This window comes from Meleagris gallopavo, chromosome 1 (assembly GCF_000146605.3).
Source record: "Meleagris gallopavo isolate NT-WF06-2002-E0010 breed Aviagen turkey brand Nicholas breeding stock chromosome 1, Turkey_5.1, whole genome shotgun sequence".
Lineage (NCBI taxonomy): Eukaryota > Metazoa > Chordata > Aves > Galliformes > Phasianidae > Meleagris > Meleagris gallopavo.
In genome coordinates this window covers 140,047,766-140,056,512 of record NC_015011.2, presented here as the reverse complement: position 1 = coordinate 140,056,512, position 8,747 = coordinate 140,047,766, and positions in this window count along the sequence as shown.

Below are 8,747 nucleotides of genomic sequence, written 5' to 3'. Positions count from 1 at the left end.
AAAAGAACATCAGTCACCCATCAGGATGATTTTTACAGATCTAGGATGGACTGGAGATCTACTCGAGCCAAGGACAGCACATGCTTCTAATAAAACACTCTTTCAAGACAGTGTGATTGCTACACTACAGTGATTTCTTTGTAAACTCATCATTATATTTATCCTTTTTTTTTTCCTTGTGCTATAAATGAAACACGGGTGTGCTTTTGCTTTTGTATACATGGAGACTTCTCACATAGATTGGCAGAAAGCTTTAGTGTTTGGGGTCAGACTTGATATCTTTCTCATCGGTATTAGTTACCAGGCAAATCTCAGTACTTCTTCACTAATGAAAAATATAAATAACTACGTATAGTACTGTTTTATCCACAAGATAAGAAGCCTCCTTCTCACAAGTACAAAAGTCACAGCAGGTTTGTTTGTTCATTTCTTTTCTCCTTAAGATATATTTGCTCCAATTAAGGCCAGGAAGCACAGTTTTAGAACTACAGCCAATGATACAATGTCCTCTAATGCACAGACCTAAAAGTCTGACTTTCTCTCCTCTTTCTCCTGTGTGCCAGCCTTTTCCAAAGAGCTTCCTTAATGGGGAATCAGCCTGAAAAACTGACTGAAACAATTGCTGCCTAATGAACACCCTTCTGCAAGAGCTAGTGCTAAACAGTACACATAGTAAATCTAGCTTATTCACAGGCAGCCTTCCTGGAAACTTATTAGAATATTAAGGCTCAGGAACAAAACTGTAGGCGTAGATTACTCCCAGCCTTTTGCTTTGCTAAAGGAGCCCACCAGCAAGCAGCACTACTGGAAGAGAACCTACAAAATGAGGAAAAAAAAGGAGGATGCAATGCCCCAAATTTTAAACACATCATTTGCAACTGCTTGCTCCCATACAATGAGAGTTTATGATCTGTGCTAATTGAGTGGGATTATTTTCACTCACAAAGCCTGTGTAAGAATTATATTTGTTGTGAAGCAGCAAGTAGAAGGACAAAGACATGTAATTACAGATTTAGGGGAAAAGAACAATGAAATGTTGTGGCACGAAGAGAGACTGTTGATGCATAAATCACTGTGCTCCTTTGTGTCGTGCAGTGTAATTTCTAGACTATAGAAACCAGGCTTGGCCACGGCTGTGCAAATAGAGGTACACTGGAGACAGGACGAAGCAGCACCGCCTCCTTCAGTTCCCAGACACAACATAGGAATGCAGTGACTACCACGTCCCTGAAACTGAAATGGCACCAGAAGTGCAAAGGTGGAAATACATCCTCCTTGGAGTCACCAGCCCTGTGAGGAGCTACCAAGGGAGTGTCTGGTTCTGCAAGGGCACATCAGAAATGCGGAAAGAACTACCTCAGCGGGCAATGTTTCCAAGAGAGTAGCACGGATTCTGACTCAGCCCTTCCTGTGGGAACAGTTCTGACCAGGCAAAGGCAAACATTTCTGGGCTAACCCAGGTCACTGACAACTGTTATCATCTTGTCTGACCACAGCCCAAACTAATGCTGCAGGAGATGAACATTACCATGTTTCTGTCCACCTGCATGCCAGGACAAATGCAATCTTCCTGCTGTAGTTCTTCATATCATGGAAACGTTTAGGGTTTTTCAGGGAAGGCTCTTTGCTTTTTAAATGAGTAATTTAGATTTGTGTGCTTAATAAATGCAAAATTCATAAGGTTAGAAACATGCACCTGACTGTCAATATCAATAAAATGACCTAAAAACTGCTGTCAAAGAAGAAATCTAACCTTGGATTTCATATATAGATTTGTATAATCAACTAGCAGCAATGTATGTTCTCCATGAAAATTCTGAGCACAATCAGGACAGGCTCAGAGATAGCAGGCAAGCAATTCTCAGAAACAGCTATCAGACAGAAAGCACACTCATGTACCTTGGTTAAGCAGCCAGGAATTGCCCCGTAAAAAGCAAAGGACAAAACCACCCCCAGCAGACAGCTAAAGCACATTTTACAAGAGCTTTAACCCAGGAGCTCGTTAGACTTTATGGCAGGGGAATACTCTCACTATGCGCCTGCAGTCTGTACAGTTTTAGCATTAAACTCGGTAAATCTGCTTCCACTTCAGTTTCTCAACTTTTAGGATCTAATGCTGATAGGATTAGGAAAGAAAAAAGGCTGAAAATGAAAGGATTTATCTGAGAACTTGATCATACTGTCTTTTTTTTTTTATTTTTTTTGAGAACTTGTAGTTTTGACCTTTACAAGAAAGATAGTTTTGCTATCCTTAGTATAACTCAGTAAAACTAGTTTTACTTTCCTTACTTCCTTACAACAATAAAGCACAAATGTGGATGGAGAGAATAAAAAAGCTTCACCTCGTGCATTTCGGTTTGACCACAACAACTCAGTGACCACTCCTAACCAGACAGCACTGCTACCCCTCTCTGTTTGATAGTACTTGAGCTACTGTATTTTCACAAAGACTTAAAGTAAATTATTTGCTGGGTAACAAGCATTTCCTGAAACTACTTAAGGACAAGGAACAAGATTAAGACATCTATTTTATGATACTACTTTAACAACTTTACATCCCAGAAAAAAAAAGGGGGGGAGGAGGGGGAGGAAGTTAATATATACTTGGCCTTGGTAGAGGCTAATAAAAACTTCAGTGAGGCTGAATTTATCCTAAATCTTTATTTCTGCAAGTGCTGGTGTAGCCTTAAGCATTCTAGGATATAAATACATTTGTAGGGCTGCATCTGTAAAAAATAAAAAGTTGATAAATTGCGTTTACATTTGAAGTGGGCATGCGCCTTCAGTGACTAAAAAATTCTTTTTTTTTTTTTAAATCCAAACATAAATACATTAAGAATGGAACAAGAGGTTTCTAGAGTCCTGCGGATGACACTAAGGGAGGCTGCGTTACATCCATGGTTGCTTAGGATACTTACATGGCTCTTTGAGCAGTCGGGAGCAGTGACAGCGACAGAGCCATTGCTTTCTGTAAAAAGCTAACTTCCTAACTTTCTGCTTCTCAAATATAAATTCTTATTACTGGGAAAGTTACATACCAATGTAGGTTCCTGTACCCCAACAGAAACTTTGGAAAAAAAAAAAACAAAACCTCATCTTGTTTCCTGACTCATTTGTTCTAGTAGCCAGATAAAATGACAGGGGCATTTGAACAATCTTACCCACAATTAATAATAATAGCATTTTCTGTGACAAAGCACAGGAAAGTAAATGAAGTACAGTAAAAATGCTGTATGATGAAATTAATCCACTTTCTGTCTGGCAGTTTTGGATACAGAGGGTATTTTTGCTGGCAGCCCCAAATTGGTGTATTGTAGGTGACACATGACATCTGTGCAAAGCCCATGGTTGTGAAACCCTCCCACACACATCCAGCTAGTCACGCAGCTTAGCGAAAAACAGCAAAATACAGAGTTCTCAAAGCTTTTTAAAAATAAGTTTTTCTTAGCTCAAAAAATCACATGTCCCAGGAACCAGGAAAAAATAAAAGAAAAAAGAAGGAGCAGTCTCTTCCTCACTCCCATCAGTGTTATAGTAATTTTCAGCACTCTACTTTTTTTAAGGTCCCACAGTTCCTGGGCATTAATGTGTCCTAACTGGTCCAAGTCCTAGAAAAGTTAAATTTGATTATTATTTTTTTAATTAAAAAATACAGTTTCAAACAGCTTTCTTCAGGATATCACTTTTGTTGTATAGAAATGTAGCACATTCACACAGGCTAAATATTAATGGAACTTTCCTTAATGATAACTATTCAAACATGCCTGATTACATAATAGTAAATTCTTAATAAAATTAGAACTCTATCTGCCAAAAGATTTTTTTCACTGAGAATATTCAACTATTCCTCACTAGACAACCATTTCTGAAACTGCAAAAGCATCAACAGATTTTTTTTTTAAGAAATAAATTTTAGAAAGATTTTTTTAATCAACAGTGATGTAAAAAATGTGTTGGCATACTCTTCATAATTTGTAAAACTACATATAGATATATATACACATGCAAGACACTTATCTTTAACTATACCCTAGTATTTATTAAATAAATGCAGTTTTAGAGAGCATGTTACTACTTGTTGAGAGGCTCTTATATTTAACTGGGAAACAGTGCCAAAATTCTGTTCTTTAATACCTTACCTGAACTAATCAGTGTAGGCAGTTAGTTTTAAATTAATATAACAAAAACAACCCTAGAAATGTGAACAATCAAGAGGCTTCTTAAAATGCAGCCTGAAACCTTCTGTTGGGGAATCCTACCCACTTAGCTTTATGAAGTTTAACTACCAGTCTGACTTAAAATTATTCATTGAAAAGTTTTATTAAGGAAATGTCATGAACACTAATAGCACAGTGTGTTAGTCCGTTACTTGTGCAAGTGCAAATGGAATACAGAATAGCATGCCACACACTATTATTTATTGTTTAAAAAGAATGGTTATTAATAGTTTGTGTATTCATCATCTGGCTTTTGAGAAAAAAAAATTAGATCTTGAACATCATTTTGTCTACTGCAAAATAATTAAGTAAAGCAAAGTTCCTAACAGAGCTTGATATAAAACACATAAAAAGTTCTAGGAAAGGCTCTTAGTAATTTCAGTGATGTAGCAGTGCCTAACCATAGCCTGCTGAATGAACTGAAAATTTGTGTACTGATTCCTAAAGACTTTGAACTGAAAAAAAAAACAAAAACACAGACCAAAGTTCTCTATAAAATGAGTCTTTTGCTTCTTGCAGAGCTTTCATATTAGTTTCTGTCATATCCAGTATTACACATAAAGACACACCATGTGGATATAAGGTATACACCCAGCTATAAACCCCAAATGCTTTTTTTCCAGATTCAGTGATTGTATAGGACTGATCTCATGCCAGTTTAAATGGATTAAGCGAACAAGAATTCAATGAAAACAGGATCAGTAACTGCTATGGAACAGACAGAAAAACAGGCTTCATCAAAAAAGATTAATGTGGAGTCTTTGTCTCAAAATGAGTAAGGAACTCAGTTAAAAAGAAAGGCACAACTCTTACATGAACTCTCTGCAAGAAAAATTACCATAGCCTTAACACAGTAAAATGATAGAACTGTCTTTATACAGAGACTAACAAATGAAACTTTGAAAACACAGAGGAGACACATCTAATATTATTAACATTCTTTTAAACAAGTTTTGGAAGCTGCTTTTCCTTGCTAGTGCAGTATTATTAAATTATTTTAATACTATAAAAAGGCTTTTATAGAATATGTTAAATAGGTATGTTTTTGAATTTCAATAAAATTTAAGAAGTTTAATCTGCTAACCTTTGTTTATATGTAACATTTTTCCAGGCAGTTAATGAAACGAAACCATTGGTTGCTTGCATTAATAGGAATTGCAGAATGGAAGCTAAATGGAATTCAAAGAAATAAATAAACAAATATATTCACATCCCTTAGAATCTTTAATGTTAAGCACCACATTACACAAAGCCAAATTATGAAATACAGTGGCACAGGTTTCTGAAGCTACAGCTCTTGTGTTTCTCATTTCCATTGGAATGGAAGAGTCTCTACAGGGGGCTTAGAGGCTTCTGTAGTTAACCCCTGCAGAAAGCCCATAAATACACTGAAACAGTTCACTGAAACTGTAACAGCGCCATTCTGGGTTTTGCCATACACCACTTTGCCCTTCCCCTTTTTTCACCTCCTCATGGCCCATCTTTTTTTACCTCCCTAGTAGCCCATCTTCTTTCAGGCCTTCTGGGAGAAAGCCTTGCAGTGCACTGAAAGAGGGAACGCTCAAGGATTTATTTTCTTTTAAACACCACCCTGGAGACAAAATGGTAAAAAAAAAAAAAAAAAGTGCCACCATTTTGTCTCTCACGTAGCCACACAAATTGATGCCGCCTCTCTGTGCCTTTTCCTGAACCCTCATTGAAGTCAGTTGCAAAACATCCATCGACTCCACTAGGGCATGCTCATGTAACACTCTTAGAAATGAATGCTTAGCTTCCTGTACAAAAAGGAATATTTAACATATTTTCTCAAAATTCTAAACGCACAGAGAACAAAGCATGCATGAAATTTTAGTTGTTTCATTTAGCAATTCATTATTATACCCTTTGTAAAATACCACAGGAAAGCATTCAAAATACAACAAATAATTTTTTATAGGCGTAAAATAAGAATTTGCTGAGAGCGCATATACACTTTTCCCCAAATAAGACATTTTTTTGCATGGATCTGCAAGATTTGACAGACAAATTGTACCATCACATCACAGTCCTTAAGTCACAGAGCTTGCAGTGTATAGTGGAACACCCACGGACACGATGACTCTTCAAACACATTGGGAAATGCCTCCTTGAACGACGTGTCATGAGTTTCCTTCACCAAATAATTCCTGTGACTATTGCTGCTGCAGATATATATATGCTCACTTCTACTTTCCATTCAGTGTAAGAGGGTCACAAATCTAAAGCAGCCTTGCACTTGACAGAGCCCAATACCTGCAGCTATGACAAGTCTGGTGATAACCATACCTATTCCTTTATTTCCCTGTAGATGGAAGGTCACCTGGAGCCTGGCACAAGATACATCTTTTTGGAGACTCTTCCATGCCTTGGGCCTTGCTGTACAGCAGAGTTACTGCTGTTCCTGCTGCCAGAGATGGGCTAGCTTTGCTGGAAAAACACACTTTTCCTTGCCACTTGGTTCTCACTCACAAAACAAAGCAAAAAATAAAAATAAAAATAAAAATAAATAAAAATAAAAACCACCTGGTTATATAAATAAAATCTTCAGAGCATCTTGAGCTTTACCCATCATCCCTCAACATAAATCCAGGGTGTAAAATTAATGTGCAGTTTTCCTCCTGTAAAAGGAAAGCACATTTTCCTCTGCCTTAAAAACTTCTCTGAGAGCAAACATCTATCTAGTTTTTTTTTGTTGTTTCTATTTTGTTGTTGTTGTTGCCTGTGGAACAGTCAGTCTATATCAAAGGGAAACAAGATCTAGACTTTTTTCACAAAGCAGTGCATACTTACTGCACAGATAAGGCTTGAACACTGAAAATTTATACAATTTGATATTTTACCAGTGATGGTGAAGGATTTTTTATTAGGTTTTATATTTAGATTTTCTACTTGATCTTTACATAAAGCACTATTATTACCAATTAACGTTTTGTATTACTGTGCATAAAGCAGTTACTGCTTTGCTAGAAGCACATACAGCACTACAGAATTGTGATCTACTTACTAAATCAATGCTGGTTATCACCAAAGAACCCTAATGTGCTTCAGAACAGGCTCCTAATTAAGAAGGGGGAAAAAAAAAAAAAAAAAAAGAATGGAGAAGACCAACGTTTAACTTGTAAGTGTATTAAGTGTGTTGTAATATAATTTCATCAGCATTTACAAAAATATGAACCATCACAACAGTGCTGGACTTATTTAACTTCAACAAAGAGGGAATTACTCTTCAAATTGTTGCCTGCTATCTCTCACGCACAAGCATGCAGACACACAAACACACTCTCTCTTTTATTGCAGCTCAGCAGAAACATGCTTTCTACGTAGAGTTTAAAAACTGCAAGTGGCTGCACTGGAGAGCAGAAGCCACTCTGTATAAATGGCTTATTCTGAGGAATTTCTGAAAGAGAAAACACTCAGTAGGTGCATTATAATTAGTTGCTCTTTCTAGTTACCTCTTGACAAATGATGCATGCGGGTCTGGATGGGAGCCCAACTCTTGACCCATGCCACCACTACACACTTCAGTACTTCAAGCAGAAACCCCTAGCCTCAGCACTCTTTTCATTTTGTTTTTCCAGAAAGGCAGCATTGGTAGTGCACAAAATGAGAACTAGACATGATTAGCAGTGTTGGAATTCTTTCAGAAATGCTTCATATAGCTATGCCCTAAATATATCTGAGGGCAGCCTTCCGCCTTCAATTCCTTCCAAATATGTAGCATGTTTCAGGATTAGGTTAAAGGACAGAACATGGACACATACCCTCCAAGAGCTGTTCCCACAATGGTTACAGACAACTTTTGCTATATTTGCGAGCTTTTCAAACAGAAAATATTCATATGATCATTATTCTAGATATAGAAGATTATAAGCCCATTGAGAAATACAACTTTTATCACGAAAAAGCACCTTTTAAAAATAAACATTTTTTGGATAGCACTTTACTGCCCCCTTTTGCACTTTAACATTAGAACAGGTTTCAACATATGCATGCTTTTATGAAACACTGTTAAGAAATAAGTTAAGATGACTGCACAGTGTTTATACAATAAGAGATTATCAGGCACTGCTCTGGGGACATCATCTACTTACCTGAACTGTAAACAAATGAAACATCTAGCTTTCATTGTCCCTAATTTTCCATAGAAGAGATCGGTAAAGTGTGGTTTAAATCACCATTTTCCATTTCAATCTGCATGTACATAGGCAACAGAGAAAGAAAGCTATATATACTGCTCATTGACACTAGTTGTCCCTCTGTCACAATTTTCTAAAGCACACATCATCTGCAACTTGAATTTGGTTTTATTCAATAGGAAGAAAAGAATGACAAAGGGCTTTCTAGTCCGAGGCCATTCATGTGTTAGCAATCTCTTAACTGAAAGGATGGGTGTATCCTTCAGAAGAAAACTTCACAAACTGGCAGGCAAGGATATTTTCATGAAAGGTGAAGACAAGAAGCCTAGACATTCAAATACCCTGCAAGCCTACAGGCATAAACCCGTTCTTCAAC